The sequence below is a fragment of the Pelobates fuscus genome, chromosome 1 (genome assembly GCF_036172605.1).
Source record: "Pelobates fuscus isolate aPelFus1 chromosome 1, aPelFus1.pri, whole genome shotgun sequence".
Classification (NCBI taxonomy): domain Eukaryota; kingdom Metazoa; phylum Chordata; class Amphibia; order Anura; family Pelobatidae; genus Pelobates; species Pelobates fuscus.
In genome coordinates this window covers 435,416,069-435,442,837 of record NC_086317.1, presented here as the reverse complement: position 1 = coordinate 435,442,837, position 26,769 = coordinate 435,416,069, and the positions used below count along the sequence as shown (strand labels likewise).

At 38.8% G+C, this 26,769-nt stretch overlaps 1 protein-coding gene and 1 long non-coding RNA gene across 2 annotated transcripts in view; one reads left to right on the top strand and one right to left on the bottom strand.

Moving 5' to 3' along the window:
• The window catches only part of MTUS2 (microtubule associated scaffold protein 2), a 354,305-nt gene that overhangs the window by 162,047 nt on the left and 165,489 nt on the right, over positions 1–26,769 (top strand). The gene's annotated exons all lie outside the window — the stretch shown is intronic.
• Positions 1–26,769, bottom strand: part of LOC134571325 (uncharacterized) — a 172,581-nt gene that overhangs the window by 145,350 nt on the left and 462 nt on the right. The gene's annotated exons all lie outside the window — the stretch shown is intronic.

Sequence of the window (26,769 nt, the reverse complement as noted above, 5' to 3'; positions counted from 1 at the left end):
AATCTCACATAGTATGCAAGTGATAGTTTAAGAAACAATGAAATAGCCCAGATAATAAATAAAATATATTTGCGATTTTGCAATATGTTACAGTTCAACAGTCCTTGAGCAGTACTGTCCAGCAGTATGTGGATGGAATTAGATAGAACACATTAGACACACACATAGATGTTACTATGAGACTTTCAGTTCAAATAGAAAAAAATCCCAGGCACTCACTGACATTGTCTCCAGGCAGATTTATTGCAACGTTTCGAACAGGTCGAAACGTTGCAATAAATCTCCCTGGAGACAATCGCAGTGAGTGCCTGGGATTTTTTCTATTTGTACATATTCCTTGGGGTTCTTTGCTGGCCTATGCTCAGTAGCACCCTGTGTTTAATTGTTGTGACTGAGTGCGACCCTACCTTTTTTTCTATTACATACAATCAGTTGTCCTTTCATATGCTTGCCCACAGGATGCATACAGAGGGAAAAGGGGAGGCTTGCCATGGCTGCAGTTCATAATAACTGCATCTTTTGCAAACTGTTATAATATACCCCCAATAAATGCATGCATGAAAATGCATATATGTATTCATTGGGGTGTATCTACTACACAGTGATATAATTTTTTTCTAATATGGGCAATGAGTATAACTATTCTATAGAATATGCAATACAATTGTAAAGCCCTTATTCTGTTTCATGGTGTTAATATTCTTCTAACACATTATATATAAACAACTGTTTTCAAGTAGTTTGAAAGACAACAACTCTGAAACTTCCCTGTTCCTCCAAGCCTAGTCCATTCGCGGCAGATGCTATAAATTGGTAATTTGAGCAGTAGCAGTGTCTAAGTATTTTTTTCTGTGTATCAATACTAAGCACTAGGAATATTCATATGCACTGCATCCTGTAGACCAATAACCCCGAATGGGCCATACAAATGAAACTTCATTATGACGTCTCCAGCTGCGGGGGGGGGGGGGGGGGGGGGGGGGAGGTTTTGCGTGCCGGTTTATTTTTTTTGTCAAACCAAAAAACAAATGGGTCCATTGCCACCTAGTACATAAATCCAGTTATATTGTTTGAAGTGTCCCTTTAACTGTGTTTACTTGAATATTATGTTATTGTATGCCTTTCTGTCTGACTTGTCAAACCTACGTCAGATCTAAATGTACTCCATTCAATATGTGGCTCCTCTAAGTCATTTCTGCTCCAGATTGCTTTTGAGTGAACAAATACTCTTATGTATTAAAACTGTTTTGTAATGTTTACTTGTTTGCTTTTGGCAGTAATTGGTCACCACAGTATCCAGTATAAAACTTGTATTATTCCATGTCTTGTGTTTTCCAGTTCAAACTCCACTTGTATTGTCCATTTCCAATGAAGTTTGACCTTTTTCTAGAGGTGAAGTTTATTAAGATGACTTGCCACAGAAAACCATTTTTTTTGTGTTGAAAAACTGCTGTAATGTCCTTATGTTTTTCTAAATATCCTGACAGCTGGCGTGAGATTCAGGATTGTCTGCCAATGCTATTCATTCAAAAAGCACATATTGATGGAATGTGCAGAGGATGACTATGGAGCTAATTTAGACTTGCATGTATGAATCAATACCAGTAATTTGAGTTTACAATCGCTAAGACATGAAAGTAATGTAAAGTAGTTTGACGATTTAGTTTAGTAATGCCAGGAAATTACCCAAACTTCAGATATATATTATCGAAACATATATTATTGAGTGATCTTATACTTTTATTCACAGAACCTACATCAAAATGCTGCCAAGAAAGTGATTGCTGTTATACACTAAATAATAGAAAAATAATGATTTTCAAATGGAAAGATTCACATTCCTTGTTCCACGAGCCCCTTACGGGTGCCAGTCCCGCGCTGCTGTTGTCGTGGTTCCTCCATCGTTCTCTGCAGCCCATTGGTAGCACATCCCATGTGGCTCCCTGCAGGGTAGACTGCTAATATAGCAATCCAGTGGTAGTAGATAGAAATATCTATTCACATCTGACGATTTCTTTTAAAAAGGTAGTCTTTATTAGAAACACAGAAATGGAGACAACATTTCGGCTCTTACATGTGCCTTTGTCAAGTCTCATTGCAAATCTGTCCCACATCAGTCCCACAGCACAGAATTGCTGCCAAACATCTGCACTTGTCACTTTTGAGACAAAATTGACGATGAATTCCAACCTTATTCAGCCTTCCGACACCCGAAATAACTAGGAACGCGATGTCTTCTTGGCTATAGCTATCTCTAAATGTATTTATATTTGCAGTGTTTATGGTTTTAATTTGAATTTTTTTTAATTATCCAGTTTTATCATTTCTCTTGACTTTATTTCAACATTTTGTGATTTCTGTTATCTTGACTAGAAGTTTTTTGGCTGACATTTTTTGTAGGTTTTGTATCATTCTTTACTTAGTGTTGAGTTGACCTATGCAGAGGCGTAACAACAAATCACCAGGCCCAGCTGCAAAAATTTCTCCTCCCTGGGTTCCCTCCTGTACCTGCTCACCGCGGTACCATATCTGATCTGACAGAAGGTGCTTTCTCGGTGAGCACTTCCTGTAAGGCCACAGTCCGCTCGGCCACCCTACACACAGTGGCAGGATGGGAGCAGCACAGCGATTCCCTCCTGCCGGTCACCCTGTGAACGCTCGCCCTAGGCCAGAGCGCCAGTGCGCCAGTGCACCAGCCCTGAAGGTATGCCGGCGGCCAACAAATCGCAGCGGTCGACAGGGCAGCCAGGCCCCTTGGAGTAACTGGTCCAGTTGCAACTGCAACCCAGGTGACCATGGTAGTTATGCCACTGAACATTAGTCATGTTGTATGTTGAGTTGTGTGGCGAAACCAACTTCGCCACTGTGAACTGGAGAAGCCTGGTTGCTAGCCTCCTGTCCTGCGACTGGAGTAGTGTGAATGATCATTTCACCAACTAGGTCCTTACTTAAAGGGCTCCTGTTTCTCATAACATGGCAGTTGTTTTCTACTGTGCTAAAATTTAACCTGTACACCCTTCTACTAGAATGACAAACAAATAAGTGAATATTTTCAAAATAAAATTGTTGTTCTTGATCATCTGTTCATTTTTATAGCCTACCATCAAAGCAGCTAGCTTGCAGAGAGAGACGGAACCAGGACTTGAAATAAAGTATTTATTTTTAAGAAACAGTAATAAATCTATCTATGTATTTGCTCACCAATCAGTGAACACAATGAACAGATAAAATATACATTTTTCTATGTGTAAAACAGGATTCTGCCCTCGTATGAATGACACAGTGGCTTTAAGAAATCGATTTCTGTACAAACTAAGTGTCGACAAAGTGCTATATAAAACCGTTAAACAATCAGGCCCAGATTATATATATATACAATCTCTAAGATTTTAAATCATTGTTTAGTGAATAAGCGAGTGCGCTGGATTCTTTATTTTTTATTTTTTATATATATATATATAATTATATAATAGTTGGGGGCGCATTGAGGTAACTGGCCTTGGGGCAGCGAGGAGGGTAAATCCGGCCATGTAAACAATTCCCTTAAGTTAATCGCCCTAGGCTATATTGATCGGGTCATACCTGCAACAGTTGTTGGTGCAAGTGCTAAATTTAAAGCATTCGGCATAAATCTTGCCTTCCCATGCTTTCTTACAGAAGGATTTTACTGATTGCCGTAGATTTAGCATGTAGGCACTAAAATAGCTTTACTTGTCCTACAGACTTTGGTGTTACTTATATATATATCGAGTCTAGAACGTGTAATCTCTCAGATTGCCAGTGCTGTTTCACAGCAGGTTGGGGAAAGCAATATCCATTTGCTACCATTCTTATAAGCACTGCCTGAGGAGTCTAATGCTCACAGAGGAGACCAGAGCTCGGTCTTCTTTGACAATTGCCTCCTATTACTGTGCTTGTCAGTCTAGGATACAGAATGATAATCGACAGAATACAGCACGTCTTCACGTGACTTAAAGAGACTATATTGCTTAGTTAACTATTTACCACTGTCTTACCTCGATAATTAATTATATACGTAATGCAGTTTGTGTAGCACAAGCCAAGAAGTAAACAAATCAAAGTGATCATATGTCAGTAAAAAATGCTAAACTAATCAGATTGTTGGTATAAAATATATAGCAATTTACCTCTGTAATATCTCATTTAATATTGCATGATACAATTCTTATTTATATAATCAACATTTAAAAATTCTAATATTCCATACCCTGCCCTCTCCTGTTTATTGCACACTAGAATATTTGGGGTTTATTCACTCAACACCTCATTTTAGTGAACTGAATACCAAAACTGCATCGTATCAGCCAAAATGGAGGAATACCTATCAAACATTGTAGTTCATCGCATTTCACTGTTAAGTAGATAAACCCAATGGTAACACAAACTGGTAGCAATTTATGGAGTGTGAAATGTGCCTCATTCTCTCTGCCAATGCAGTCAATTAGAAGTCATCGCTGGGTGAAATAATGGATTATATATGAAGTATCTGTAGAGTTAGAAGTGCATTTATGTGCAATATTCATGAAGGGAACTGTATATGCACAAACTCCAATTCTCCTTCATTGGGGAACCTCACAAGACGTTTATCATCTGCAGTGAAGCCTTTTAGAGGAAGGTGATGGTCCCTTCTCTACTCTACTCCCATGACTGTGTTGTCCATTCTTGCACAGCAAAGATCTTCCGAGATTAGAGTCTGATTTTCCATAAATCAGTTTGAGTTTATTTAAGAGTTTGCTTAAACTGCCACAATTTTAAAAGACGACATTTTTAGAAGTGTCACCTATAGCATATTAGGAACTAGCATACCTTCCTAAACATGTTTTTAGTCGTGTCACATGCGGCATAAAGGTGTGGCTTTGTGATAACAGTTCTTGCCGTTGTCTAGCCCATGTCCACGTCTATTACCAGTTCTATGAATGATCTGCTGTGTCTTATTTATGGTTTACCCTGTGGCACTAACCAATTACCAGTAAATAAGAAATATGCCTGCAGTTGTATTTATGACGTCTGTACAGTTGCACTGCAGAACATTCTATCTATATTGTTACAGTCACATTCAATATCTGATGACTGTTTAGTTAAATGATTGCCATGGCTGCCCACTAATTTTTTTTTTTGTTTAGTTTACATCAAGTATCAAAAAAGATATTGTAGACATGGTTTCAAATGTGCTGCTGATTGTTCATTACTATAATACTAAGCGAGTGTGAAATTTCTTTTCAAATAGTTTTTATTCAATTTTTCAAAAAACAATGGGAATGTCAACCAGGGTAAAGGGTGAAGAATAAAAAAGGGAAAAGGGGGAAAACATGTCTCCATCCACAACAATATAAATATTTATCAGAAACAGGAATCATAGAACATACAGAAATAAAAAGGTCATTAAACGAGCATTCATTTTCTAATGGTAAAATGGTAAAACTTTGATGACCTTCCCATTATTTCTCCATAGAAATCCAGGGATTCTAAAACATGTGACATTTTCAATTGACATCACACATAATTCCGAACACCAAAAATATCCATCTATTAATTTTTTTTTCACCAACTCTTCTTACACTGCGCAGCTGCGCCGTGCTTATACAATTTAGATAAGTCCAAATATATCCGCCTTTAGCATCATACAACTACTGCCAATCAGCTTCTTCGTCAATTCTGCCCAGAAACCAGCAATCTGCCAACAGATAGAAGATTCTGCCCATATTCAGTTTTAACCCTTAAAAGCCCTCAGTTAAATTTGCAGCTATGGATATGCTCCCACATGGTTTATTGTCTGTGGTATTCAATATTCTTTAACCATTTCCAAGGCTCACCACCATCACTTCTTCCCTTCATGCCACTTCTTGGCAGAAGGGAAGATCTGACTGTGCTAGATCTGCTAGATGCTATTTAAATATATCGCTGCTAAATAAAATTGTTAACAAAACATAGGATATCATGAAGCAATGTTTTTATAGTGATTGCTGAAAATAATTTCACACTTCTCCTGCATGCAGGGTTCTCATGCTATTAAAAACAAACAAAAAAAAAAGATAGGGGAATTGATTAAGGTGCATTTACAAGCAGTAGCAGTATTCCATGTGGCAGAAATTCATACTGACTCTTGTAAACCAATGCATCCATAAAAACAATGACCTTATTAATGGCTATATTAAATGTTTACCATGTTATGGTACGTTAATCGGAGGTAACCCATAGTTAAATGGATAGTCCAGGCTGCAAATAACCTGCATGTTTATTTCATCAGATATAATAATGCCTTAAAAACATGCACACAAAAAAACAAAACACCGTTTTTAAGTACATTCCTCTTTTCTGCTTTGTATGTACTATTAAAACTTTGAAAGACTTTGAAAAGCTTTAAATATATCATTTATTCAAAAGATGCACAAATATAATCACGAAGAAATCAATAATGCAAAAAATGTAAAAGACACCTTCTAAATTTCCCACATTTGATCCAACATTGCCAGGTGTGCAGTTTCCTGCCATGAATGTTGTCTTGTTCAACATTGTTTTCAAATATTTTATTTTCTGATGCTCATCCAACAGTTTGTAAAAGCTCATGTAAGAAGAAATTTTCAAAAAATAAATAAAAAATTTCTAAAAAATTCCCCGTGTCCCAAAATTGCATCATCTATATATGGGGGCCTTATCACTGTTTTATAATGAAGCAAAATTATATGTCGATCAAGTGACTTAATACTAGTTCTTGTATAACAGCACTTTACTGACCTTTGCGAACGCTAACTGACTAATTTTAAGTCTTCCTCGTTTACTCATATCCTGACTCTACACTATTTAGCAAAAAAAAAAATGCGTGTATCCATATTGAATCACATCTGTCCTTTGGCTGCCCAGTCCCATAATTTAGCCAGATTCCTCCCTGTAAAAGTAATATTCTGCTCTGACTTTATTACCTTACCTTGTTTCGTACCAACCAACACTTTGGTTCTCATTACAAAGTCATTAATTAAGATATTTAAGAGAAGTGGATCGATCACGGAACCCCGGGGGACTCCACTTACCATTTTTATCCAAGTTGAATTTTTTTCCCCAATAACTACTCTCTGCACACCGTCATGAGGTCTATATTCAATCCAAAGCCAATGTTCACCTAATCCAATTTCCTTCTCGTTGTACTGTAATCTTTTCTCATGGAACTATATCAAATGCCTTAGCAAAGTCCAAGGAGATCGTATTGACTGCAATCTACACTACTGATTTCTTTACAGAATGTAATTAATTTAATATAACATGATCTTTATAAAATTGTGTTCATTCCTGCTAATGACATGGTTGTTCAAATAGGAATTCTGAATATTATCCACTTTTTTTCAAAGCCAGAGGTCACCCATAGCCTGCTAGCAACAGAATCATACGAAAGCTATAGTATATCCCGTTAGAAGGGAAAAATAAACTCAAAATAAGAAAAGACCATATGCTGGTATTTGTAACCATTTAGTTTACTAATTAGATATTGATTATACATTTACTAATAGAAAAGGCAGGGTTAGATAAGAACAAAACTACAATTTTATGCTTGAGTTGTTGGTACAACAAAAAAAAGTAAAATCATCCACATATATTTATAAAAACATAAAACTGTTTAAATAGTATGCCTTGTCTCTAATTCCTTTAGAAAAAAATGAAAATAGCCCACTAAACAAGGAAGAGAACCTGAATGAAGTACTCTAGAAAGGTGATGCTCCGATAAATAATTACCTGCTCAATAAATAAATTAATTCTAATTTTTTTTACTCAATTTTGCCTTGCAAAACAAATTCAAATCTTTGTATGCACAGGGTCGGGAGGAAATGAGTTAATGTCAGGAACGATTGGTAACCATAGCAATTGATCCCTTTAAAAAGTCAGTATTAGGTTAAGAAAGACGTAAGCACTGGGAGACCATGATGGTCTCATTCATCTTCTCTTTGGATGCATCGATTCATCTGCACTCCTTTCCATATCCTGTCGGTACACAAAGGCTCATGGAAGCAATTCAGATTTCAAAGAATACAAAGCAAACACTAAACATTCTCTCAGTTCTTCTCTCAGTTGGTGTTTGATGTTTAAAGGGAAAACTATGGGATGAAATTCTACTCCACTATTTTTAAATAAATAACACATGAAAATTTTTTGCCATACCTTCAAAGTTCCAATGCCCCGTGCATAAGTTGGACAAAAGGAATACTGGAGACGCAGAACTAAGAGTTCTGGTAAAATGTGTTTGACAGATATGAAGGTCTGGCTTAGAGCTGCAGTAATCTTTATAGGCCTCTACATTACTAATCCCTCTCAGAGCTGAGAGCAGGTAAAGCGTTCTATATGCACATAGCCAAAGTAAAAGGTGTAGCGCTGCATAGAAGTATAAACCAAAGTTTAAAGATACCTGACCAAGTACAGTACAGTGGTGATGGTAGATATCAACAAAATAGCCTAAAAAAGAAATAAAGTCCAATAGTGTAAAACTACTACTACAATTGAGAAATGAAAACAGTATATAGAACCACTCACATTCTCCTGAGCTATAAACCTAGCTCAGGGATGAAACGCCAATAGGTCTATTTAGGACCTTCCCCTTCTTTGGTGTAGCTATCTTATAGTCCTAAACTTTGACTTAAGCAGAAGACATATATGGTGCAATATTGTATATGCCATAAAGATGAATAAAATATCTGTAAAAAAGATACTCACAAAGATGGAGCCGTCAATAGGCTCAATCACAGCGTATTGTGTAGTTAAGGACTACACACCTATAAGCAGGAACCAATAGTCCAGGAATGTGTATAAAATACTATTTATTAATAGGGTATATCCCCAAAATGCAAAACATTCTATATGCACCATCATCTTTCCCCCATTGAATGACTGATTTGGGTTGAAATTTACACTTTATCTTTTTTATTTTTAAAGGTGTGCCTTTTATTAGTAAAGCAACTGGCTGTATATACCACCTAATGTTCTTTTTTATTTTGAGCCAATTTTCACCCTTTAACACTTTATATATCAATAGATTCATGTAAGTAATTTATTATTAATTATTATTTTATTCCCAAGTGGCATGGTACGGTATAATTTTTTCTTCTACAATACGTTTTCATAAGTGAATTTATGGATTGATAAGAACCAAAATGCAGATGTAAAAATAATTATCCAGCTCTGTGTTAAAGGGACACTCACAGCAGCATAAACACTATAGATTCTGTATGGTGATAGGTGATATGGTCGACCCAGACCCTAATACCGATTCTCCTACGGAGCAGTGAATCACGATCACAGTTTGGTACAAAACTGGTTAAGGGCTATTACTCCCATGATACATAGTATTTATAAAATCTTTGTCTGTCAAGGTTTTTATACTAATCTCAGAAATTAATAAGATTCGGACACATAATACAAAGTTGACTCATTGACATCTCTATTAATTTAAACCTCCAAATGGAGTTTTGATTACTAATCTCTGCCAATTATATATATATATATATTAAATCCAGTTTAATTGCTACATGACAAATTGCTTGTTACGGACGCTGGAAAAAGATGTGTAATTAAAAGAATCTTTAGGTCAGTTAATTTAGAACATTCAGGTACTTTTATAAATCTTAGAACATCTGTCATTTTGTGCCTAAACGTTTAATGCTGGTTTCTCATAAGAATATTTTTTAGGATAAAGCATTATATTTAATGAAAATGAAAATGTGTATTCATTCTGAAATATGAGTGATTTGTTTTTACATTTTTTCATATAATATATACAATGTAAAAAGGAACTTTTCAGAAGACCGATTAGAGATGTGTTTATCATCTAGGCAATGTGGCTTCCTAAGTGTACCGTATGTGTCATTCAATAACACAAAATGCATTTTAAATTACTAGCCTCAAAAGACTATTAAATTATTCAGCAGCAACAATCTGATGTGAGTGGCATTAATAGCAATTGTAAAATGAAACATATGTTCACAAATGGTGGCATAAGTTTTGCTTTATTCCATTGATTTTAATTCTTTACTTTTCTGCTCTTAAAAAACACAAAAAAAACTTTCTTACTGGATTTTCATAGAATAGCATCTAATATTCTCAACTATTGGTAAATGCTGCTGACCTGCTCATTTAAGCACTTCTAATCATCTCTTGTGATTTGAGTGAATATTGATTTACATGTGACATGTAACATATTAACAGGTGATCTCCAGAGACTAGTGACTTTAATTTGAGATAACATCATTGTTTAGTAGGCTACTCTGATTAAAGTTTAATATATTGAGACTTTTAACAATGCCTCAAATGTGATTAATTTCAGAGTAATGAACAAAATGTATTGATCTTTTTTAAGTCAAACACTCATTGATTATTAACCCCTTAAGGACTGAGGCAGTTGTACAAGTTGTGATCAAAACAAAACCTTGAATTTGCGCTATATGTCTGTTCAGGCGTAATTCACCTCTTTCATATTATATGCACCCACACTTATTATATATCATTTTGTTCAGGAGAAATATGGCTTTCATGTCACATCAAATATTTGTATATTAAATATAATTTATTATGAATAAAATATATATAAAAAAAGAGAAATTAAGAAATGTTATTATTTTTTTTTGCATGGCATTTTAACGGTGAATGTCACAATACTGTTAACTGTTACTGCAATAGAGTACACATATTTGTATTCAGCGATGTCTTACGAGTAAAGCAGTACCCCCAATGTACAGGTTTTATGGTGTTTTAGAAAGTTACAGGGTCAAGTATAGCACATTACATTTTTCAGTTTATACACATTGAAATTTGCCAGACTGGTTATGTTGCCTTTGAGATCAAAGAGTAGCCCAGGAATGAAAATAACCCCCATGATGGCATACCAGTTGCAAAAGTAGCAAACCAAGGTATTACAAATGGGCTATGTCCAGTCTATTTTAGTAGCCACTTCGTAACAAACACTGTCCAAAGTTAGTGTTCATATTTGTTGTGTGTGAAAAATGCTAATTTTGGCCAGTATTTGTGACTAAGTGGCTACTAAAAAAGACTGGGCATACCCCATTTGCAATACCTTGAGTTGTCTACTTTTGGAAATGGTATGCCATAATGGGGGTAATTCTCATTCCTGGGCTACCATACGGTATCAAAAGCAACATAACCTATCTGGCAAATTTCAATGTGAAAAAAAGGAAATTCAAGCCTTATATTTGACTCGGTAACTTTTGAAAACACCATAAAACCTGTAGATAGGGGGTACTGTTATATTTAGGAGACTTCGCTAAACACAAATATTAGTGATTCAAAATAGTAAAACGTATCACAAACATTATATCGTCAGTGAAAGTACTGTTTGTGTGTGAAAAATACAAAAATTTAATTTTTACTGACTATTTAATTGTTGTGATATGTTTTACTGTTTTTAAAACACTAATAGGTGTGTTCAGAGAAGTCTCCTGAGTATAACAGTACCCCCCATGTACAGATTTTATGGTGTTTTCAAAAGTTACCAACTCAAATATAAGGCTTGAATTTCCTTTTTTTCACATTGAAATTTGCCAGATTGGTTATGTTGCTTTTGAGACCGTATGGTAGCCCAGGAATGAGAATTACCCCCATAATGGCATACCATTTCCAAAAGTAGACAACCCAAGGTATTGCAAATGGGGTATGCCCAGTCTTTTTTAGTAGCCACTTAGTCACAAACACTGGCCAAAATTAGTGTTCAATTTAGTTTTTTTCATTTTTCACACACAACAAATATGAACACCAACTTTGGCCAGTGTTTGTTGCGAAGTGGCTACTAAAATAGACTGGACATACCCCATTTGTAATACCTTGGGTTGTCTACTTTTGCAACTGGTATGCCATCATGGGGGTAATTTTAATTCCTGGTCTACTATTTGATCTCAAAGGCAACATAACCAGTCTGGCAAATCTCAATGTGTATAAACTGAAAAATTTAATGGACTAAACTTGACCCTGTAACTTTCTAAAACACCATAAAACCTGTACATTGGGGGTGCTGCTTTACTCGTGAGACATCGCTGAATACAAATATGAGTACTCTATTGCAGTAACAGCTAACAGTATTGTGACATTCACAGTTAAAATGCCATGCAAGACTAAAAAAAATAACATTTCTTAATTTCTCTTTTTTATATATATTTTATTCATAATAAATTATATTTAATATACAAATATTTTATGTGACATGTATGTTTTACTGTTTTAAAACACTGATATTTGTTTTCAGCGAAGTGTCCCGAGTACAACAGTACCCCCTGGAAAGTTACAGGGTTAAATATAGGGCTTGTGAGACAAATTCTCTGGACTTTCTGCCTGGGTTGTCGGGCAGGTCCCTCAGATTGTAATTAATACAATGACTTAATTATGTAAAATTATTATATAAATATATTTGTAGAATTTGTGTATATATATATATATATATATATATAAATACTTTTTAAAATTATTTTTATGTATATATAGCTATATATATCTATATCTATATATATATATACATACATACATATATATCTAAATATATATATATATATATATATATATATATATATAGATACATATATGTATTTATAACGTGATTCTAAATGTATTTTGAATTCAATATATAAGTATATTAATATCAAAATACAGTTAGAACAAATGAAAACCGGTGTATAATTTTTTTTTTATTTTTTTTTGTTTTATTTTAGTTCAGGCGGGCCCCCTGCAGGCACTGCATAAACCGGCTATTCCGGCCATGTGATCGTGAGGACCCGCAATCACATGGCCGAGGGGAGGGGGGGGACTGGATCGGGCAGAGGGGGTCTGCCTGGGCTTCCAATATCGCAAAATATTAGCATTTCTCTCTCACACAATACACAGTGATGGGAGGGGATTGAAATGTATTTATTATTTATAAAAATCAATAAAATAAAATTGAGGTTTATTTTATTTATTTATAAAATATTTTACCAGGAAGGATACATCAAGATTTCCCTCGTTTTCAAGTATGTATAATATCTTGGGACCTCTTGTTAATGATTGCAGACTATACGCAATTGTTCCAATATTTCCCAATGTGTGGATTACCCCATTGTAGCTCCCCAACTCCTGCGAATGGCATTAGGCATGCTAAAATCCTCTGTTCTGGTACCCTATTCTCAGACATGGTTTCATGATTCTATGTTTTCTCTCTTCAGTCTGGTGCCATACCTCACAGTGCCACTAACTTTCGGTGTGCTGTTGTAGGCTGCTGCACCCAGACTGAAGAGATCTGACTCTGTTCCCAGCCATCCCTACCTTGTAAATATCTCCACCATGCTTAGTTAAGGCTTGCCTCTTCTTGTTTCCAGTCCATTAATATTGTTTTAGGTCTGGTCTCTGTATCCTGTGTTACCCCCAGTGTTCCAGAACAAGCTACTTTCCTGTGTTACCCTCAGTGTTCCAGAGCCGGCTGCTACCCTGTGTTACCCTCAGTATTCCAGAGCTGACTGCTATTCTGTGTTATCCTCAGTGTTCCAGAGCTTACTGCTTTCCTATGTTAACCTCAGTGTTCCAGAGCTGGCTGCTATTTTGTGTTACCCTCAGTGTTACAGAGCCGGCTGTTATTTTGTGTTACCCTCAGTGTTCCAGAGCCGGCTGCTATCCTGTGTTACCCTCAGTGTTCCAGAGCTGGCTACTACCCTGTACTACCACTAAATATGTAGGCGAGAGGCATAGTCCTGTGGCTTTGATCGTTCTTTATGTTTAAATAATTTTGTATTCACATGTTTATCAGGCTGTTATTCATACTATTCAATTCAATGGTACTCAGTTTATTGACCTCTGAATAATAAGGCTGAAATTATGCTGTCTTAACCATCCGTTCTATCAAGTATGCCTCATTATTAATAGCACAAATCAACTTATTTTTTTTAAATTAAATAGTTCAGAACATGTAGTTCATATCTGATAATTGATAAAAAAAAAAAAAAACATTTCAAAAACTTACCTTTTTTCTTTTTTTCTTTCTCATTATCCTTTACCCCCTCCCTAATTTAGTAGAAAACGGATTTGTTGGTGCATATTGGAAGAATTGGCATTCATTTGATCAATTTCCATGTACAATATATCCGTAGTACAGATCATCAGGGAAATATTGCCGTCTTTGGATGACCAGTAGCCCTAATTATGTTCCTTTTTGTATAGAAGAAAATGCAACACGACATTCCCCTCATATATTGTTCACTATAGTAATATCTGGCAGAAATGACTTATTTTGGCATGTCTGTTGATATAATTATATTATCTTTCCCATCATTTGAAATACACTCAATTCGCCTTTTCAAACCCTTCTCTGCTAACATTGCTGTTATTTACCGCCCCCCTGGTTCCCCTCTTCTCTTCCTTGACCACTTTGCTGCCTGGCTACCCTATTTCCTCTCTTCTAACATTCCATCCCTAATTCTCGGGGACTTCAATATTCCTATAAACCCACCTTTGACCTCTGCAGCCACCAAACTACTTTCCATGACTTCCTCCCTCGGGCTATCGCAGTGGGCAGATTCTCCCACCCATGTAGCTGGCAATACCCTTGACCTAATCTTCACTTATGCATGTACAGTATCTAATATCTGCAACACTCCATATCCACTCTCTGATCACCACCTCTTATCATTTGCTCTCACATACCCCCTCACCCAAAAACCTCAGCCTAACCCCCCTCAACTCAGGAGGGACCTTAATTCTCTTGATCTCCAACAGTTGTCAGCTGACATTGATTCACAACTGCTGTCCATCCCTTCCCTCTCCTGTCCTTCACAGGCCATCTCCATATATAACTCTACTCTTACATCTGCCTTGAACACTGCAGGGCCACTCCAAACAAGCACCTCGAGGAGGACCCGCCCCCAACCATGGCATACTAAATCAACGCGCTACCTGCAAAGATGCTCCCGTTGTGCTGAACGCTCCTGGAGGAAGTCTCGTACACAATCAGACTTTCTCCATTATAGATTCATATTGTGTTCATACAGTGCAGCCCTTGCCCTTGCCAAACAGTCCTATTTTTCCACTCTCATTAGTTCATGTTCCCGCAACCCCAGGCGTCTCTTTCACACCTTTAATTCTCTTCTTCGCCCTGCTGTGGCCACCCCCAAAACTAACCTTACTGCTGATAACTTCGCATGTTACTTCACTGACAAGATTGAACAGCTAAGGAAAGAATTCTCCCCTCCTTGCCTTTCTGTTTCTCAATCACACATAGATCATGCCTTTCCTACCCTTCAGACATTCTCCCCAGCTACTGACCAAGAGGTGGCTGCTCTTCTTTGCTCCTCTCGCCCCACCACTTGCCCGCTCGATCCTGTCCCATCTCACCTTATTAGATCTCTCTCCACTTGTCTCGTGCCTTCTCTAACACACATCTTCAACTGCTCGCTCTCCTCTGGCATCGTCCCTGCTGACCTTAAACATGCCACTGTAGTACCTATACTAAAAAAACCATCCCTCGACCCATCCACCCCCTCTAACTACCGTCCCATATCCCTGCTCCCTTTTTCCTCAAAGCTTCTGGAAAGACTTGTCTTCACCCGTGTGTCTCATTTCCTCAATTCCAACTCTCTCCTTGACCCTCTTCAATCTGGCTTCCGCCCTCTCCACTCTACAGAGACTGCCCTTATCAAAGTTACTAACGACCTAATCGCAGCTAAATCCAAAGGCCACTACTCCATACTAATTCTTCTTGACCTCTCAGCGGCCTTTGACACCGTTGATCATGCTCTCCTTCTTCAAACTCTTCAATCGCTTGGTCTCTGTGACTCTGTCCTCTCATGGTTTTCCTCTTATCTCTCCCAACGCTCATTCAGTGTCTCCTTTTCTAATGATACCTCCTCCCCTTGCCCTGTCTCAGTTGGAGTTCCCCAAGGCTCCGTCCTTGGTCCCCTTCTATTTTCTCTTTATACTGCCTCTCTTGGCAAACTTATTACCTCTTTTGGATTTCACTACCACCTGTACGCTGATGACACCCAGCTATATCTCTCCTCCCCGGACCTCTCCCCTGCCGTCCTGCAACGTGTCACTGCTTGCCTTTCTTCCATCTCTGACTGGATGTCCTCCCGCTTTCTGAAACTCAATCTCTCAAAAACTGAGCTCCTTGTCTTTCCTCCTCCTAATACTGATCCTCCTCTTTCGCTCTCCCTCCAAGTTTGTGGTACCAACATCAGTCCATCCTTGCAAGCGCGCTGTCTTGGCGTCATACTTGACTCTGGTCTCACCTTTGAGCCTCACATCCAGCATGTTGCCAAATCCTGTAGATTCCATCTTAAAAACATAGCCCGCATCCGCCCCTTTCTTGCACCAGATACTACCAAGGAGCTTGTCCATGCTCTAGTAATTTCCCGCATGGATTATTGTAACCCTCTCCTGATTGGTCTCCCCAATAGCCGTACTGCACCCTTACAGTCCGTAATGAATGCTGCTGCTAGATTGATTTTCCTCTCTAGTCGTTTCTCTCACACCTCACCCCTCTGCCAGTCCTTACATTGGCTTCCTGTATGCTATAGGAGTCAATTCAAGGTACTAACTCACACCTATAAAGCACTGAACAACTCTAGCCCCTCTTATATCTCCTCACAGATCCATAGGTATGTCCCTTCTCGGTCTCTCCGTTCTGCCCGTGACCACCTCCTGTCCGTTGTCCGCACTCGTACGGCCAACTCGCGCTTGCAGGACTTCTCGCGGGCGGCTCCCTTCCTATGGAATAGCCTGCCTACCGCCATCAGACTCTCCCCTAGTCTTGCATCTTTTAAGAAGTGCCTTAAAACCCATCTCTTTAGGAAAGCTTATGGCCTCCAAGACTAACCCTTACCTCACATACCTGTCTCTTGCCCTCTCCGAAAGGGCAGCCCACCTTATTTGATTGTAAATTCCTGTCCTAATGTGTTTTACACCCCACCTCCTATAGAATGTAAGCTTGTTTGAGCAGGGTCCTCTTCAACCTATTGTTCCTGTAAGTTTATTTGTAACTGTCCTATTTATAGTTAAATCCCCCTCTCATAATATTGTAAAGCGCTACGGAATCTGTTGGCGCTATATAAATGGCAATAATAAATAAATAAATATAGCTTTGCAAAATTATTTGGAATGCACTAACCAAAATTCATGAAGAAAGCTATTCTGGTTCGACATTCTCTATTTCCATCTGACATTTTTAAAAAAGTAAATTACAGAGATAATGCCAGTCTTCTTCACTGGCCTATGCTTATTGAAAAGCTGCAAGATGGCTAAAAACTGCTTTAAATACATTTTATGGATTGGTCAGTGTTCTGCTAAAAAATGAATTACCATGTAAGATTGTTCTCGTATCACACCTCTTATCACACAAAAATTATAAAAAAAATAAATAGCTTAGACAAATTCAGAGGGATAACAAATGAAAGCTTAGATGGAAAAGAAGAATCTTGAACTATGACTACTTTAACAGTGGGAAGGTGTATTGAATTAATGTAGAAATCGGAGTGGGACAACACTAGCTCAAGCAGGCACTTTCATGAGGTTATTTACTAACGGGAGAATTGTTGTGAATTCACAGTAGCTCAAGTGGAAGCACGGCTGTGTTATTTCTTCATATTTTGGCCTTACATTTGAAAATCACTTTAAATTCTTCCTTTTTTCTCGTTTCCTCTTTTTATCTACCCATCTTCCCATCTCTGGGTAACTAATTGTTATATAGAAGTTCACGTAATAGGGATTATCTACATCTATGTTTCAGCTATGTAATATTCTGTAAAACTAACAATGATGTTTGAAAACTGTCACCAGCAGGCCTCCCCAACCTGTAACTATAAAATGTAATATATATCCAAAGAGCTGTGCTGGGATGGCTATAAAACAAAATGCCCATTGGAATCATATAAAATACAAGTAGAAATAAAACATACCCTCAAAATATTGGAAATCCAGTACAAATAATTCTTTCTTAGCCACTTTAATGGGCTTTAAAAAAAAAAAAAAAAAAACATAGTATAAAATCCCACAATGCAAAATGTGGTTACATATACAGTGCACTTACACATAAACACAGCGCTAATATACGGGAACAGCGCTATTTAGGCAGTGTGGTCATTTAAACACCTCCAACAACAGGATGGAAATGAGGTATCAATTTTGTGCAGATAAACAGATCCCGATCCTGAAATAAAACTCCAAGAGGAAGGCAATGTCCACTGTTTATTATTAGGTTACCAGTTAATAAGTATATTTTTGGTGTATTGTTTTTTGTATTTTATTTGCTGAATAGATATATTAGAATATTATGTCCAAAATTTGCACAGCCTGGTAATTGAAATAAAATGTATTCATGTGTTGTATCTTCATGGTTTGTAAGTACCCACTTGTATTCATATTGTTGCCATTTATCATCCTACTAACACTTGGCTAGACTGAAGATGAACGCAAGACGAACGCAAGTCACGTGTAGCAAAGAATCTGTATTGTAACATAATAACATTACATCTTAAAAGTGAATATATTTATTTAGTGAGCTTCTATTCTTAATAATTTAAACAGGGCAAAGTGAGGGGAAATCCATACTCTCTAAGATATATGCGACCCATTTCTCTATTATTAAAACTAATAAATTATACAGAACGTATTGTGAACATAATTTTATAACGTCTTTTTCTTAAAGTTAATGCAATAAATAAATTACCTGTTCAATCAGGGAGAAAATCCCTGCAGCTGATCGAGCGTGTTGAGGGGTGTGGGTGAATGACGTATAGTCACCACGCCCCCTTGCCGCATCATAGCCTGCAATGCAGGCCATTAGGTGATAGCAGGATCAGTCAATGTTGATCCGACGGGAGGGGGATTGGTGAGTGACTTAAGGTCACCACGCCCCCTCTACCGCATCATAGCCTGCATAGTATGGCTATTCGGCTGAAACAGAGTCAATCACTGTAGGGGGAGGGTGTACTGTCAAACGCCCCACCCCTCAACGTCACGGCTAATACAGAGATAGAAAAAGCAATCATCTTACTGAATGTAGCTAATGCATATAATAAATTGATTAACATGAAACCTAAGAGTTAAGGGTTAAGAATTTTAACCCCATCAAGTCATGGAACTTCTAAACTTACAAAATAAAGTAATGTCCAGAAAATTTAGATGTTAACCCCCGACTTCGCTTGTGAAGTGTAGGTTCAGTTCGTTCAGATTCAACAGTCGTACAAACTCATTAAAATCGTCTACTGAGCCTAACCACACTATGAGTACATCGTCGATATCCCGTTTCCAACCATGTACTTGTGTCAAATATTGGACCAAACGCTCATCAATTTGGAGGTTACTTTCCCATGTGCCCATGTATAAATTTGCATATGAGGGGGCACATGAAGTGCCCATTGCCGTACCCATAATCTGATGGTAGATCACACCATTAAAAAGAAAGACCTTTTTAGTAAGTACAAAACTCAAAATTTTGCAAACAAATTCTATATATTCTGGAGAGAATTTAGACTGTAGCTGTAAAATAAGTCTAAGATTCTCAATCCCTAGGTTGTGTGGAATAGAGCTACAGAGAGCTTCCACATCGAGACTACACAGTAGTGCATCTTTAGGTGCAGTGAAGCTCTCCATAAATTGTAACATTTGTTTTGTATCCCTTACAAAAGAGGGGAGTGCTGACACAAGTGGGCCCATTATCTTATCAAGATATATGCTCATATTTTGAGTTAAATTGCCTGTTCCAGAGACTATAGGTCGCCCAGCAGGGTTAGTCATGGACTTGTGAATTTTTGGAAGACTGTAAAAGGTTGATGTCATAGGGTGCCTTGTGAACATAAATTCAAACTCGTCTTTTGTGATGAGTTTATTATCAAGTGCTTGAGATAGTAAATTTTTCACTTCAGTGATGTATTCACTGGTGGGATCATTCTGTAGAGTTTGATATGTCTTGTTGTCGCTCAAAAGGCGATTAACCATAGATATGTAGTGAGAACAGTCCATTACAACTATATTTCCTCCCTTGTCGGAGGGTTTAATGATTATATTCATGTTGGTACATAGAGATTTTAGTGCTTTCATTTCAGCGTTAGTTAAATTTCCATTAGACTTAAAGTCCAGATCATTGGGGTTTATTTGTTCAATGTCCCTACACACCATTTCCAGAAATACTTCTACGCATTTATAATCTTTGAAGTGAGGAGTAAATGTGCTCTTAGGCTTTAAATCTGTTAAGGGCACATTAACTGATCTTGCATCTTCATTACATTGTAATAACTCAATCAACATATCTAGGCATTCCAAATCTTTAACAGTCAACCCTAGGTGTTGTGCTTTCTGTTCTTTCCTAGTAGTGTGATATTTGAATAGGGCCAGTTTACGGGCAAAAAGATGTAGGTCCTTGGTCCAAATAAATTTGTTAAATGGAGGGATAGGTACGAAGGTAAGACCTTTCTGCAAAACTAAAATTTCTGTATCTGATAGAGTGAAAGAGGAGATGTTCACAATTTTCAGATCGTCAGGACCTAATTTCGGTACCTCCCCTGCTCTTTTGGGATTGTCTGGTGTTTGGACCTTTGAGTTCCTCGGCCTGTCTTAGGCCTAAAAAATCAACCCCTTTGCATAGTATTCTTTTAGGAGCTAAAGCTTGGGAAGTTTGACTGGAGGAGGTAGTGGAATCATGCTCCTCATTGTCAGTTGACTCATACTCTGAGGTACTGAATTGGTCAGAGTATGTCCTTACTCTTTTTTTGAAATGACGGTATATCCTACCGGTCTCAAAACCAGTAGTGTCTCTTAGAAACTTCTGATGCTTTTTTGTCTTAAAGGGAAACTCCAGTGCCAGAAAAACGATCAGTTTTTCTGGCACTGGAGGGTCCCTCTCCCTCCCACCCACCAATCCCCGGTTACTGAAGGGGTGAAAACCCCTTCAGTGACTTACCTGGGACAGCGGCGATGTCCCTCGCCGCTGTCTCCGCCTCCGCGACGCTCCTCCTAGTGATTACGTCGGCCGGTGGGCGAGACTGATCTCGCTCACCGGCCGAGGAGACCTAATGCGCATGCGCGGAAATTCCGCGCATGCGCATTACGTCTCCCCATAGGAAAGCATTGAAAAATCATTTCAATGCTTTCCTATGGGGTTTTGAGCGACGCTGGAGGTCCTCACACAGCGTGAGGACGTCCAGCGACGCTCTAGCACAGGAAACCTGTGCTAGAACCCAGGAAGTGACCTCTAGTGGCTGTCTAATAGACAGCCACTAGAGGTGGAGTTAACCCTGCAATGTAAATATTGCAGTTTATGAAAAACTGCAATAATTACACTTGCAGGGTTAAGGGTAGTGGGAGTTGGCACCCAGACCACTCCAATGAGCAGAAGTGGTCTGGGTGCCTACAGTGTCCCTTTAATTTGGTATGAGAATTTATCAAGATAATTTTTAAGCTTCACTTCAAGACTCTGAAATAGAGGGTCTGTATTAATTTTTTGGACTACCTCTATCTCAGTGTCTAATTCCTGTTGTATCTTAGTAATTGCTCAACCCTTGAAGACTTTAAAACAAAGGCTGTCAGCCTTCGGAAGTCTTTCAAAGATAAAGGGTACCCCAATAGAGTGTTAAAAAGGGCATACTCTAGGGCACTAAATTCAGATAGAGTGAACCTTCTTCAGGATAAAATTTCATCCACAAGTCACCAGATTCGATGTATTGGGACATACGATGCAGGTTGGCATACAATGTTGTCAATTCTTGGCAGATATTGGCCAATCCTGACATCAGATGTCCATATTAAGTCAGTGATTTCATCATTCTCCTCTGTTACAGCACGAAGAGGGAAGAATTTTAAGGACCTATTGGTACCCAGTCACTTTGGACCCCCCAGTAGTTCTCCCAAGCTGTACCTCCCTAAAGGCACACACAGGTGTGGTCACTGTAGTATGTAGCTAGGGAAACTAGGACTTTCTCGGACAGTCTGAACCAGGATCTTCACTCAGTACAGTCCTTTTTCAACTGCCGTACTGAGGGAGTAATCTACCTGTTGATATGTTCCTGCGGAATCAAGTATGTCGGAAAGACTTTCCTCCCTTTTAAATTCTGTATTAAGGAACATGTAAATTCAGTCAGAAGGAGATTGGAAACTCCCATCGCAAGGCATCTTAAAGTATACCATGCCAACTCATCCAGTAGGATACGCTTTATGGGCATATAACTCATAACCCAAACCCAACGCAAAGGGGATTGGGATAGCAAGCTAAAGCAAAGAGAATCCTACTGGATTTATACGTTGAAAACACTTTCTCCACAGGGATTAAACAAAGGTTTTTCGTTTACATAATTTCTATAGATTTATAGGTTTTTTTCCATCAACAGAAAATAGGCCTTTCCATCTGTCTAACCTTATTTTAATTGCTGTCTGTAAATATGTTTATATGTAAATAATTAAAGTTTTTTTGTTTTTCACGAAGTAATTGTATAAATCCCTACCGGCTTTGACCTGACTTTATAACTGATCTTATTGGCTAAAAGCTATTGCCTAAAAATTATAAGATTAATATTTTTACCTTACCTTTAACGGTGGTCCTTTCTATACCCTTCTACATTTTGTAGAAGTAAATTATTATATTGGAAATGCTTCTTTCCCCTTCTGTCCAATCCTGTACAGTATGAGTATATATTATCTAGAATTTGATGCTAGATGACCCAATAATACACAGGACTTACTATATAGACACCTTTCATCTGTATCAGTACAGGAATTCCTACATAGAGAGACCTCTGGAAGGTGGAAGCCTTAGATTACCTGGCTTGTCACCATCCTAGCTTATTGTTAGGAAACAGTACTTATAGTGTTTTGACAGTAGAGGGTATTTTATTTTGTAAGTTTAGAAGTTCCATGACTTGATGGGGTTAAAATTCCTAACCCTTAACTCTTAGGTTTTATGTTAATCAATTTATTATATGCATTAGCTACATTCAGTAAGATGATTGCTTTTTCTATCTCTGTATTAGCCGTGACGTTGAGGGGTGGGGCGTTTGACAGTACACCCTCCCCCTACAGTGATTGACTCTGATTGACTATGATGCAGTAGAGGGGGCGTGGTGACCTTACGTCACTCACTCATCCCCCTCCCGTCGGATCAACATTGACTGATCCTGCTATCACCCAATGGCCGTGGTGACTATAAGTCATTCACCCACGCCCCTCAACACGCTCGATCAGCTGCAGGGATTTTCTCCCTGATTGAACAGGTATTTAACCGGCACAATGGGATACATATGTGAACTTGCTCCTGACGACGGCGTGTATTCACGCTGAAACGCGCGTCGAGCACTTTTCTTTATTTTTATTTTCACTTTAGGTAGCACCTAGGTAGTCAGTATGATGGGATTATTTAGTTAGTTTATCAGATTATTTAGGATCTCTAGTCCTTTGTGTGGTGCTTTTTTGACCTCATATAGGGCTATTTATTTAGGGTTTGTTTAACCCATCTGCCTATAGGATTTTTAAGACTGCCTTATGATAGTAGGGATTTTTCATATATATATATATATATATATATATTTTTGTTTGGGTTATCAGCTCCTATTTTTAGGAAGCTTTGGGTGGTACAGGGTGGATTAGGGGATTTTTCTGTTTACTTCCCCCCCCCACCCACCCTAGCTACCCCTTACCCATTATATGTGATTTCCCTCTCCTTTTTTCCTTTTATTATCTGGTACTATCTAAGTGCCTCTTTCTGTGCTCAGAGCTACTTTCTTTGGATCCCCTTGTTTCAAGGGTCTCCTTGCTGTATCACTGACAGATACATTTACTGACAAACATATACACACACTCACTGACAGACACACACTCACTGACAGATAAATTTACTGACAAACACACACACACACTCGCTGACACACGCACACTTACTGACAGACACACACTTACTGACAGACATACACACACACACTTCCTAACAGACACAAACCAACTGACAGACACAATCTTACTGACAGACATACACACACTCACTGACAGACATACACACACACTCACTGACAGACATACACACACTCAATGACAGACACACACTTACTCACAGACACATGCACACACACAAACTGACAGATACATTTACTGACAAACACAAACACTCACTGATAGATACATTTACTGACAAACACACATACACACTTACTTACAGACACACTTGCTGACACACACCTAAACACTGACAGACACACACACTGACAGTCACACTGACAGACACACTGACATACACACACACTGACAGACACACACATTCACTGACAGATACATTTACTGACAAACACACACACACACTCACTGACAGACACACTCACTGACAGATACATTTACTGACAAACACACATACACACTTACTGACAGACACACTTGCTGACACACACCCAAACACTGACAGACACACACACTGACAGTCACACTGACAGACACACTGACATACACACACACTGACAGACACACACATTCACTGACATATACATTTACTGACAAACACACACACACTCACTGACAGACACACTCACTGACAGATACATTTACTGAAAAACACACACACACACACACACACTCACTGACAGACACACTCGTTGACACACGCACACTTACTAACAGACACAAACTAACTGACAGACACAATCTTACTGACAGATATACACACACACTCACTGACAGACATGCACACACACTTACTCACAGACACACGCACACACACTCACACACACTTTCTGATAGACACATACACACTTACACAGTCTTGCACACACACTCACACACACACACACTCACACTTACTGACAGACATACACACACACACTTACTGACAGACACACACTTACTCACAGACACATGCACAGTCACTGACATTCATACACACACTCACTAACAGACACAAACTAACTGACAGACACACACTTACTGACAGACACACACACACTCACTGACAGACACACACTTACGGATAGACACATACACACTTACACAGTCTTGCACACACACACTCACAAATTAATTGTATTGTTTGTTGCTCCTATCTTTAGGAGTCTTCTGGGTCCTCTACCCGTGGTCCAGTGGCTTTCATGATCTTCCTGCTCCTCTCTCCTCCCTCGCACTGTTTAGTGATGCAGGGCCGGAATTACGCCATATTCCGGCTCCCGGCATCACCACAGAGGGCGCGTGAGGAAGCAGGAAGATCATCAGCACAGACAGTGCTCTCTCGCCACCGCCTGCCTCCTTCCTCACCCGGCCGGTATAATGCTGCAGAGTAGGCACCTGCCGTCTGAGATAAGCAGGTGCCTACTCTGCCTTGCTGCATAACCACCAGTCTGGGGGCCCCTTATGAGGCCCCGTGCATCCGCCCAGAATTGGCCCTGATGTAGTGTGCTCATTAGTAAATGGTTTTTCATACGTTTTGCCTCTCTATACATCATATTCGGCTTTTCTGACCAAACTGACTTTGAAATTAGGTGGTCCATTAAAATGTTTCAATACTTTTCAATTTTTTTCCCAATTGTCCCACTAAAATTACACACAAATAGGATTCCTTCTTTTATTTTCTTCTCTTTTTTGTCTTTATATTTTAAACGTTTAGTACATTTAATACTCTTTACTTGTTCTGTTAAGACATTCAGGGCCAGGTCTTTGTGTCCTTTTTCTATAAAATTGTCCATATTCTTCCCTGGCAATAGGGTGAGATGTATACTGTACAATCAGAATGACATAGTAGGCAAAATAAATGTGTACTCTTTGTACTGCATATTAGCATTGATAAAATCAGGCAGATTTAAATAGAAGAAAATAAAAGAAAAGCAAGTGCTGAAGGATTAACGTAAAACCCAAGTGAGTTCGCATGAGTCGATTGTCACCGCTTTGGCCATTTTTGGTTGTAGTAGGGCCGTGAGGAGCCGTCGAGCGACATGAGGCAGCTCAGCCTCGGCTATGTTGTCACTGATGCCCCTGACCTTGAGATTTTTTCGTCTTCGTTTATCCTCAAGTTCTGCAAATTTCAGGTCATTGAGGGTGAATTGTTGCCTTAGCTCCTGTATTTCCTGCTGGAGCTGACGGATTTGACTGGTGTGGGTGGTTGCAGAGACTTCCACAGCTCCCAGTCTTCCAGTGGGGCCCCGCAGGGTGTCCCGAATCGATGCGACATCCGCAGAGATTTTGGCGTGGTGGTCCGCCATGAGGTCTCTGATGGCCTCCATGCTCACTGGCGTGGGTGCCGAGTTCGGCAACTGTTGCGCCTTTGCTGGTGGAGAGGACCGGCTCGTCGGGACGTGCTCCCCCCCATCCTCATCTGACGTCTCAGTGTAAAAATCCGAGCATCCTCCGTGTAGGGACGCCATATTCGAGACCGCGGCTCCTAGGGCCTGCCGCCACATCTCGTCGATATGCATGCCCGACGCAGGCTTTTCAGGCCTGAGCTTCTTATTTTTCTTCCCCATTGGGAGCGTGTAGGCTTCGTGGTCGTTTTTGGGGAGATTCCGACCTTTGGTGGTAGGTAAATTGGGTTATTTGGACTGTCGTCGCTCAGAGTTCAGCCGACATGCGACTGCTCTCCTCCGTTGCTTAGCTCCGCCCCCAGCTATTTTTTTTTTTTTATGTAACTGTTGGCATCTAATGATTTGAAAAAGTACAAGTTTTTTTCCCCAACATCCATATATATAGTTGTGAATTTTAGGCCAAATTAGCCCAACTCACTATGAATTCCTGACAATTCTTACTTTAGTGAGTGACCCTGGTTAGCTTGCCACGATACTTCTCTGCCCC